This window comes from Cololabis saira, unplaced genomic scaffold (genome assembly GCF_033807715.1).
Source record: "Cololabis saira isolate AMF1-May2022 unplaced genomic scaffold, fColSai1.1 scf030, whole genome shotgun sequence".
Classification (NCBI taxonomy): Eukaryota; Metazoa; Chordata; class Actinopteri; order Beloniformes; family Belonidae; genus Cololabis; species Cololabis saira.
In genome coordinates, this window is record NW_026906194.1 from 132,501 (window position 1) to 142,500 (window position 10,000).

Below are 10,000 nucleotides of genomic sequence, written 5' to 3' on the forward strand. Positions count from 1 at the left end.
TTAACCACTCGGCCAAAAATGGGGCTAAAGGGACTGCCCGAGGGGGGGAAAGAAAAGAAAAAAGAGGGAGGAGGGGGGAAAGAGGGAAAAGAAAAGGAGGAAAAAAAGAGGAAAAAGTACATTATAATTTTCTCTATTCTTCTCAACATTGTTTACACACACTTCTGCCCCTATTGCAAGGATTTATCATCACTTTAATTCCCATGTGTCTTGTGGCAACATCCCAACTACCACAGCTTTGAACAGATAACACACCAAAACCTGTGGGAAAGAGTGCTGGGTTTTGTGAAGAAAACTTAAGATGATTATGCAAGTAATTCTGGCTGTAGTTTTGACAATCACATTCAATAGATGAATCCTGTTTTTCAAGAGGAAATTAAATAAAAACATGAAGGCTGTTCTTCGCTCAAAATATTTATTAAACTTTATATTAAACTTTGTTAAACTATTTATTAAACGACACAGAGAGACACACAAAGACATACAGACACACACACACACACACACACACACACACACACACACACACACACACACACACACACACACACACACACACACACACACACACACACACACACACACACACACACACACACACACATAAAGACGGACGGACACAGACAAACAGAGACACAAAGACAGGAACATTAATTGGTGTGAACGCTGCACAGAAGCAGCCGGAAGTGTTCACTGCAGGGAGAGACCTCTCTGCTTCCTGCTGTCCAGCAGCAGAACCACTGGACTTCCTGCTGTCCAGCAGAACCACTGGACTTCCTGCTGTCCAGCAGAACCATTGGACTTCCTGCTGTCCAGCAGCAGAACCACTGGACTTCCTGCTGTCCAGCAGAACCACTGGACTTCCTGCTGTCCAGCAGCAGAACCACTGGACTTCCTGCTGTCCAGCAGAACCATTGGACTTCCTGCTGTCCAGCAGCAGAACCACTGGACTTCCTGCTGTCCAGCAGAACCACTGGACTTCCTGCTGTCCAGCAGCAGAACCACTGGACTTCCTGCTGTCCAGCAGCAGAACCACTGGACTTCCTGCTGTCCATGGTCCTGACGCACGGCCCTTCTTCTCCTTCTGAGTAGCTAAACAGTGAAAGAAACATCCATATGCTTCATTCGTTCGGTGGAGTATTTGTTTAATTATACTGTACACCATTATTAATATTTTGTAACTGGAAGGTTCCTTGTCCATGGCACGGAGAGCTGTGTCCAGGTGGACTATGTCCACGGAGAGCTGTGTACAGGTGGACTATGTCCACGGAGAGCTGTGTCCAGGGGGACTATGTCCACGGAGAGCTGTGTCCAGGGGGACTATGTCCACGGAGAGCTGTGTCCAGGGGGACTATGTCCACGGAGAGCTGTGTCCAGGTGGACTATGTCCACGGAGAGCTGTGTACAGGGGGACTTTGTCCACGGAGAGCTGTGTCCAGGTGGACTATGTCCACGGAGAGCTGTGTCCAGGTGGACTATGTCCACAGAGAGCTGTGTCCAGGTGGACTATGTCCACGGAGAGCTGTGTCCAGGTGGACTATGTCCACGGAGAGCTGTGTACAGGTGGACTATGTCCACGGAGAGCTGTGTCCAGGTGGACTATGTCCACGGAGAGCTGTGTCCAGGTGGACTATGTCCACGGAGAGCTGTGTACAGGGGGACTTTGTCCACGGAGAGCTGTGTCCAGGTGGACTATGTCCACGGAGAGCTGTGTCCAGGTGGACTATGTCCACGGAGAGCTGTGTCCAGGTGGACTATGTCCACGGAGAGCTGTGTACAGGGGGACTTTGTCCACGGAGAGCTGTGTCCAGGTGGACTATGTCCACGGAGAGCTGTGTCCAGGTGGACTATGTCCACGGAGAGCTGTGTACAGGTGGACTATGTCCACGGAGAGCTGTGTCCAGGTGGACTATGTCCACGGAGAGCTGTGTCCAGGTGGACTATGTCCACGGAGAGCTGTGTCCAGGTGGACTATGTCCACGGAGAGCTGTGTCCAGGTGGACTATGTCCACGGAGAGCTGTGTACAGGGGGACTTTGTCCACGGAGAGCTGTGTCCAGGTGGACTATGTCCACGGAGAGCTGTGTCCAGGTGGACTATGTCCACGGAGAGCTGTGTACAGGTGGACTATGTCCACGGAGAGCTGTGTCCAGGTGGACTATGTCCACGGAGAGCTGTGTCCAGGTGGACTATGTCCACGGAGAGCTGTGTCCAGGTGGACTATGTCCACGGAGAGCTGTGTCCAGGTGGACTATGTCCACGGAGAGCTGTGTCCAGGTGGACTATGTCCACTGAGAGCTGTGTACAGGTGGACTATGTCCACGGAGAGCTGTGTCCAGGTGGACTATGTCCACGGAGAGCTGTGTCCAGGTGGACTATGTCCACGGAGAGCTGTGTACAGGGGGACTTTGTCCACGGAGAGCTGTGTCCAGGTGGACTATGTCCACGGAGAGCTGTGTCCAGGTGGACTATGTCCACGGAGAGCTGTGTACAGGTGGACTATGTCCACGGAGAGCTGTGTCCAGGTGGACTATGTCCACGGAGAGCTGTGTCCAGGTGGACTATGTCCACCTCCTCCTCGGCTGATAAGGCTGTGATTGTCCGGTTCAAGGACGTCCTCTAGGCGTCCAGGACATCAACTGTCTCCCATCCCTCAACACCTCTGGAGTCACACTGGCTGCTCTGAAAAGTGATAAGTGAGAAAAAGAAAAAACACAAGAAAATAAATGCACACTCTTGTATCTAATTATGTGAGCAATGCTGACTTGTATTTATTCTATAAAATGTAAACAGATTAACTTCAGTTGGTTCTGGTTTTGAGTAAGGTGATACAAAGTGTTTGTGACTGAACATTCTCTGCCTGTAGTTCCACCCAGGCTGAGGGGGAGATGGTTTGGGCTCCAGTGGGGGTTGGAACCAGCAGCCTTGAGCCTTTTGTTCAGCTGGCCTGTAGGCTCATAGAGACACTTGGAGATCCACACCTGATCCGCTTCCTGGAGAACCTTCCTGAACTGCTCAGTACAAAAAGAGGGCTGTGCTACATGAAATTGAGAATCCTACACTGCTAGTATTCTCCAGAATTGTGCAGATATTGTTCAATAAATAAATACACATGCTACAGTGACTCATCATGACTAAATAATGTCACTTACCTTATGGAACCCACAGGAGCACTGAAAGCTTCTGCCAACCAGATCTTTGTATGGCTCTGCAGGGGGCAAGCATCTATTCTCTCCAAGGCCCTCTTCCATTTTTTGGCCCCTGGCCGTTTGCACAGTTGAGAAGTGGAACTGGCCCTGGACATATTTGATGCAGATGTCCCTCCAGTAACTGTCTGGCTTTCCTGTCTTAGTCCTCTGCAAACATTTCATATATAACAGGATAATATCAAGCTATAGGCTGTACAGACAGAGCAGAGGAAACTATGTATGGATGTATGGATAGATGTAGTTATGTTTTATTATTGTTGTGAAGCACTTTGTAACTGTATGGTTTGAAAGGTGCTATATATATTATCACACAGACAGATGTAAAAATACTATTCCACTGACGAAAAATTAAACTTGGCCCAATTAAGCATATTTAATACATCTGGACAGTTCTACACATCAGTACACATCTGTCTGCTCTGCTCTAACTGTATAACCAGGCTCCATTACCGGAGGAGAGAAAACGCCACAGATAGCAGATAAATTAATATTCCACTGATGGGAAATTAAATATGGCAATATTTTTTCACATCTTAAGGCTTTTCCCGAGAAATCGGCATAGTTTATTCAGTAAATAAAGGAATACGTAACTATTGTTGTTCTGATTCAGTCACATCAGCATCATGACCCACCGTCACACACAGGCAGAACCTCCATTAGCAAATCGGCTATTTAACGAGAAAGTTGAAAATACAAGTTAAATAACGGGCTTGCGGTACAGAAAAATACTTTTATCATCGTTTTATCACACGCTTTGAAATTCGGCTTCTACCTGCCGGTGCCTTTATGAGCATTAATCAAGTTTTCAAACCTTTTCTCCGTTTTTGGTGTTGTCTGGTGATGCGGAGAAAAACATGGCTGACATTCTAAAGCGATAGCCACGCCCCCTCCTACATCACGTGACCAGGCACGTCGTTCGGATTGGTTCGGAGCTCGTTCGGATCTGTTCGGAACTCGTTCGGATCTGTTCGGACCTCAGTGGAAACTCTTTGATCTTGTTCGGACCTGTTAGGATGTGTTAGGACCTCGGAGACAGTCCAGAAACTGCAAGGTACGGCCACAACAACCTGTCAGCTGTGTGTATGTGTGTGTGTGTGTGTGTGTGTGTGTGTGTGTGTGTGTGTGTGTGTGTGTGTGTGTGTGTGAATCTTCAGAAATAGACAATTTAGAGTCTTTATTTTAAAATGGTTGGTTTTACTTTATTTTAAAATGGTTGGTTTTACTTTATTAGGTTGAGACATATTTTCATCCTCATTTTGATTAAATGCATTTTTATCAACAGTCAGTGCAGTATGTTCATAGATCATACATCCACTTTCTTGTTTCCAAAAAGCTCTGGATAGATTTCAGTTAATCTCTCACATCTCATGTATGAGAGGATCTCTTAAGTAGCAGAGGATGGTTTCGATCCATCGACCTCTGGGTTATGGGCCCAGCACGCTTCCGCTGCGCCACTCTGCTGTATAACCAGGATGTGACTCCGCCACACAGTGGGGGGGAGGGGGGTAGGGGACTTAAAAGCGGGTCCCCTGGTTCGGACGGTGAGCCGGGTCTCTGGGTGGCTCCAGGTGAGCCGGGTTGTTGAGGTTGTTGAGTTGTTTTTGGGGTCTGGTGGTGGAAGCTCCTGAGGTGGGGTGGTGATGCTGCTGGGGTCTGGTGGTGCAGCTAGTGGGGTCTGGTGGTGGAAGCTCCTGGGGTCTGGTGATGGAAGCTCCTGGGGTCAGGTGATGGAAGCTCCTTGGGTCTGGTGATGGAAATTCCTGGGGTCTGGTGGTGGAAGCTCCTGGGGTCTGGTGGTGATGCTGCTGGGGTCTGGTGGTGATGCTGCTGGGGTCTGGTGGTGGAGCTAGTGGTGTCTGGTGGTGGAAGCTCCTGAGGTGTGGTGGTGATGCTGCTGTCGTCTGGTGGTGGAGCTAGTGGTGTCTGGTGGTGGAAGCTCCTGGGGTCAAAGTCCAGAGTGCTAACCATTACACCATGGAACCCTGTTCAGCTTTTATTGTGTTTTTATTGTGGTCCTGAAACCAGAACATGAGTAAAAAACAATATGCGCTTGAGCATCTGACAGAGTGCTGTCCATGGTGCTAGGAGCGTCTGGGTGTTTATGGTACCAGGGCCCTGGTCCTCCAGGCCCAAGGGCTGGCTCTTTCACTCCAGTGGCCGGTCGGTGGGGGGCTTAAAAGCGGGTCCCCGGGTTCGGACGGTGAGCCGGGTCTTTGGGTGGCTCCAGGTGAGCCGGGTTTTTGAGGTTGTTGAGTTGTTGTTAGGGTTTGGTGGTGGAAGCTCCTGAGGTCTGGTGGTGGAAGCTCCTGGGGTCTGGTGATGGAAGCTCCTGGGGTGTGGTGGTGGAAGCTCCTGTGTTCTGGTGGTGATGCTGCTGGGGTCTGGTGCTGATGCTGCTGGGGTCTGGTGGTGGAAGCTCCTGGGGTCTGGTGGTGGAAGCTCCTGAGGTCTGGTGGTGGAAGCTCCTGGGGTCTGGTGGTGGAAGCTCCTGGGGTCTGGTGGTGGAAGCTCCTGGGGTCTGGTGGTGGAAGCTCCTGGGGTCTGGTGCTGATGCTGCTGGGGTCCGGTGGTGGAGCTAGTGGGGTCTGGTGTTGGAAGCTCCTGGGGTCTGGTGGTGGAGCTAGTAGGGTCTGGTGGTGGATGGGGTCTGGTGGTGATGCTGCTGGGGTCTGGTGGTGGAGCTAGTGGGGTCTTGTGGTGGATGGGGTCTGGTGGTAATGCTGCTGGGGTCTGGTGGTGGAGCTAGTAGGGTCTGGTGGTGGATGGGGTCTGGTGGTAATGCTGCTGGGGTCTGGTGGTGGAGCTAGTGGGGTCTGGTGGTGATGCTGCTGGGGTCTGGTGGAAGCTCCTGGGGTCTGGTGATGGAAGCTCCTGAGGTCTGGTGGTGGAAGCTCCTGGGGTCTGGTGGTGGAAGCTCCTGGGGTCTGGTGGTGATGCTGCTGGGGTATGGTGGTGGAGCTAGTGGGGTCTGGTGTTGGAAGCTCCTGGGGTCTGGTGGTGGAGCTAGTGGGGTCTCGTGTTAATGCTGCTGGGGTTTGGTGGTGGAGCTAGTGACTTACATGTTTTGAAAAAGGCGGGCATGACGAAAAGATCCTGTAAAAAATCTCTGTAATATGTTTCTTTTTTTCCTGTAAAGTTGGACATTTGAAAGATTAGGTAAATGGGGAATGACTGGCTTTTAATCAGTTGTGGAACTGCAACAAAATTCATTTCTGCATAAGACCCAATGCGAGAAAGAGATGGTCGGCCTTCCTGTGCCGAGCACCAAGAAGAGGATTAGAGGGGTTTTCCAAGTCCAAATAATATTATTGCAGTAATACATGTTTCCGCCCAGTTTCGAACAGGGGACCTTTCGCGTGTTAGGCGAACGTGATAACCACTACACTACGGAAATTTGCATGCTTTGAAAATGGCGGGCGTAACGAAAAAAAAATCCTATCTTCAAATCATTCATGTTAGAAATAAATGTGTGATTTCATATAAGTTGTCCTGGTGCGGTAAAATTAAAAATCATCCATCGGTATTACCATGCTGGGTAGAAAATACAAAATGTACCACAAGGGAAGCCAACTGATTACTTTTGAAAGACAGTACTGGATATGATTAATAACTGCAAATTAGGCTGTCGTCTTGCACATTCAAACATTACTCGTTGTTGGCAGGATTCCAACCTGCGCGGGGAATCCCCAATGGATTTCTAGTCCATCGCCTTAACCACTCGGCCACAACAACCTGTCAGCTGTGTGTATGTGTGTGTGTGTGTGTGTGTGTGTGTGTGTGTGTGTGTGTGTGAATCTTCAGAAATAGACAATTTAGAGTCTTTATTTTAAAATGGTTGGTTTTACTTTATTTTAAAATGGTTGGTTTTACTTTATTAGGTTGAGACATATTTTCATCCTCATTTTGATTAAATGCATTTTCATCAACAGTCAGTGCAGTATGTTCATAGATCATACATCCACTTTCTTGTTTCCAAAAAGCTCTGGATAGATTTCAGTTAATCTCTCACATCTCATGTATGAGAGGATCTCTTAAGTAGCAGAGGATGGTTTCGATCCATCGACCTCTGGGTTATGGGCCCAGCACGCTTCCGCTGCGCCACTCTGCTGTATAACCAGGATGTGACTCCGCCACACAGTGGGGGGGAGGGGGGTAGGGGTATTAAAAGCGGGTCCCCTGGTTCGGACGGTGAGCCGGGTCTCTGGGTGGCTCCAGGTGAGCCGGGTTGTTGAGGTTGTTGAGTTGTTGTTGGGGTCTGGTGGTGGAAGCTCCTGAGGTGTGGTGGTGATGCTGCTGGGGTCTGGTGGTGCAGCTAGTGGGGTCTGGTGGTGGAAGCTCCTGGGGTCTGGTGATGGAAGCTCCTGGGGTCAGGTGATGGAAGCTCCTTGGGTCTGGTGATGGAAATTCCTGGGGTCTGGTGGTGGAAGCTCCTGGGGTCTGGTGGTGATGCTGCTGGGGTCTGGTGGTGATGCTGCTGGGGTCTGGTGGTGGAGCTAGTGGTGTCTGGTGGTGGAAGCTCCTGAGGTGTGGTGGTGATGCTGCTGTCGTCTGGTGGTGGAGCTAGTGGTGTCTGGTGGTGGAAGCTCCTGGGGTCAAAGTCCAGAGTGCTAACCATTACACCATGGAACCCTGTTCAGCTTTTATTGTGTTTTTATTGTGGTCCTGAAACCAGAACATGAGTAAAAAACAATATGCGCTTGAGCATCTGACAGAGTGCTGTCCATGGTGCTAGGAGCGTCTGGGTGTTTATGGTACCAGGGCCCTGGTCCTCCAGGCCCAAGGGCTGGCTCTTTCACTCCAGTGGCCGGTCGGTGGGGGGCTTAAAAGCGAGTCCCCGGATTCGGACGGTGAACCGGGTCTTTGGGTGGCTCCAGGTGAGCCGGGTTTTTGAGGTTGTTGAGTTGTTGTTAGGGTTTGGTGGTGGAAGCTCCTGAGGTGTGGTGGTGATGCTGCTGGGGTCTGGTGGTGCAGCTAGAGGGGTCTGGTGGTGGAAGCTCCTGGGGTCTGGTGATGGAAGCTCCTGGGGTGTGGTGGTGGAAGCTCCTGGGTTCTGGTGGTGATGCTGCTGGGGTCTGGTGCTGATGCTGCTGGGGTCTGGTGGTGGAAGCTCCTGGGGTCTGGTGGTGGAAGCTCCTGAGGTCTGGTGGTGGAAGCTCCTGGGGTCTGGTGGTGGAAGCTCCTGGGGTCTGGTGGTGGAAGCTCCTGGGGTCTGGTGGTGGAAGCTCCTGGGGTCTGGTGCTGATGCTGCTGGGGTCCGGTGGTGGAGCTAGTGGGGTCTGGTGTTGGAAGCTCCTGGGGTCTGGTGGTGGAGCTAGTAGGGTCTGGTGGTGGATGGTGTCTGGTGGTGATGCTGCTGGGGTCTGGTGGTGGAGCTAGTGGGGTCTTGTGGTGGATGGGGTCTGGTGGTAATGCTGCTGGGGTCTGGTGGTGGAGCTAGTAGGGTCTGGTGGTGGATGGGGTCTGGTGGTAATGCTGCTGGGGTCTGGTGGTGGAGCTAGTGGGGTCTGGTGGTGATGCTGCTGGGGTCTGGTGGAAGCTCCTGGGGTCTGGTGGTGGAAGCTCCTGAGGTCTGGTGGTGGAAGCTCCTGGGGTCTGGTGGTGATGCTGCTGGGGTATGGTGGTGGAGCTAGTGGGGTCTGGTGTTGGAAGCTCCTGGGGTCTGGTGGTGGAGCTAGTGGGGTCTGGTGTTAATGCTGCTGGGGTTTGGTGGTGGAGCTAGTGACTTACATGTTTTGAAAAAGGCGGGCATGACGAAAAGATCCTGTAAAAAATCTCTGTAATATGTTTCTTTTTTTCCTGTAAAGTTGGACATTTGAAAGATTAGGTAAATGGGGAATTACTGGCTTTTAATCAGTTGTGGAACTGCAACGAAATTCATTTCTGCATAAGACCCAATGCGAGAAAGAGATGGTCGACCTTCCTGTGCCGAGCACCAAGAAGAGGATTAGAGGGGTTTTCTAAGTCCAAATAATATTATTGCAGTAATACATGTTTCCGCCCAGTTTCGAACAGGGGACCTTTCGCGTGTTAGGCGAACGTGATAACCACTACACTACGAAAACTTGCATGCTTTGAAAATGGCGGGCGTAACGAAAAAAAAATCCTATCTTCAAATCATTCATGTTAGAAATAAATGTGTGATTTCATATAAGTTGTCCTGGTGCGGTAAAATTAAAAATCATCCATCGGTATTACCATGCTGGGTAGAAAATACAAAATGTACCACAAGGGAAGCCAACTGATTACTTTTGAAAGACAGTACTGGATATGATTAATAACTGCAAATTAGGTAGTCGTCTTGCACATTCAAACATTACTCGTTGTTGGCAGGATTCGAACCTGCGCGGGGAATCCCCAATGGATTTCTAGTCCATCGCCTTAACCACTCGGCCACAACAACCTGTCAGCTGTGTGTATGTGTGTGTGTGTGTGTGTGAATCTTCAGAAATAGACAATTTAGAGTCTTTATTTTAAAATGGTTGGTTTTACTTTATTTTAAAATGGTTGGTTTTACTTTATTAGGTTGAGACATATTTTCATCCTCATTTTGATTAAATGCATTTTCATCAACAGCATTTTCATCAACAGTCAGCATCAACAGCCAGTATGTTCATAGTTCATAGATCATACATCCACTTTCTTGTTTCCAAAAAGCTCTGGATAGATTTCAGTTAATCTCTCACATCTCATGTATGAGAGGATCTCTTAAGTAGCAGAGGATGGTTTCGATCCATCGACCTCTGGGTTATGGGCCCAGCACGCTTCCGCTGCGCCACTCTGCTGTATAACCAG

At 49.8% G+C, this 10,000-nt stretch overlaps 5 non-coding genes across 5 annotated transcripts; all 5 read right to left on the bottom strand.

Moving 5' to 3' along the window:
* Positions 1–4,597: 4,597 nt before the first annotated feature.
* On the bottom strand, positions 4,598–4,669 carry trnam-cau (transfer RNA methionine (anticodon CAU)). Its single transcript has one exon. It is a non-coding gene; the product is annotated as a tRNA-Met (tRNA).
* Positions 4,670–7,244: 2,575 nt separating this feature from the next.
* On the bottom strand, positions 7,245–7,316 carry trnam-cau (transfer RNA methionine (anticodon CAU)). The gene has a single exon. It is a non-coding gene; the product is annotated as a tRNA-Met (tRNA).
* A 1,881-nt stretch (positions 7,317–9,197) lies between these two features.
* On the bottom strand, positions 9,198–9,270 carry trnav-aac (transfer RNA valine (anticodon AAC)). Its single transcript has one exon. It is a non-coding gene; the product is annotated as a tRNA-Val (tRNA).
* Positions 9,271–9,526: 256 nt separating this feature from the next.
* On the bottom strand, positions 9,527–9,608 carry trnas-aga (transfer RNA serine (anticodon AGA)). The gene has a single exon. It is a non-coding gene; the product is annotated as a tRNA-Ser (tRNA).
* A 310-nt stretch (positions 9,609–9,918) lies between these two features.
* trnam-cau (transfer RNA methionine (anticodon CAU)) lies at positions 9,919–9,990 on the bottom strand. The gene has a single exon. It is a non-coding gene; the product is annotated as a tRNA-Met (tRNA).
* Between the last annotated feature and the right edge of the window lie 10 nt (positions 9,991–10,000).